This window comes from Mastomys coucha, unplaced genomic scaffold (assembly GCF_008632895.1).
Source record: "Mastomys coucha isolate ucsf_1 unplaced genomic scaffold, UCSF_Mcou_1 pScaffold15, whole genome shotgun sequence".
Classification (NCBI taxonomy): Eukaryota; Metazoa; Chordata; class Mammalia; order Rodentia; family Muridae; genus Mastomys; species Mastomys coucha.
This window is the reverse complement of record NW_022196897.1, coordinates 89035357-89035884: the sequence shown is the minus strand read 5'-3', so window position 1 is coordinate 89035884 and position 528 is coordinate 89035357.

Here is a 528-nt window from a genome sequence, read left to right as displayed (position 1 = left end):
AGTTGGGGCCCCCTTGGAAAAGTTTGTGGGATACCTGAGTGTAGCGTTGCTAGGCTGAGCCTGGGGTCACGTAGCTGAGTGGCAGGTCAGAGATGGTACTGCTTCAGCTTATGTCTGGGGTTGAGGCTGGGGTCGCCATCCAGGCGGCCGGCCTGGATGGGGGAAAAGGCCAGGAATCTGGATCTGGCCCGGAAAGAACTGGAACTGCAGCAACTGGGTCCAGGCCCCTGCCTCTAAGGCTTTGGCAACTATGGGGCCGATTCCATGTTTCCAACTGCCCTCTCGGGAAACTGGGACCACGGGATTCCTGCCGACACCATTTTTTATTCCTGGTTTCTCCAGGAGCAGCCCAAAGACCCAGCGGCAGTGGCTCCAGCTCCAACACCGTCCATCAGTCAAGGGGGGGTGTAAGTCGTCAGTCCAAGGTCCAAACACACACACAAAATCAGTCACCACACAGACATCCACCTTTTCAGGTCCATGACACTGAGAAAGACAACTGGGCCCAGTAACATCAGGTACACAGGT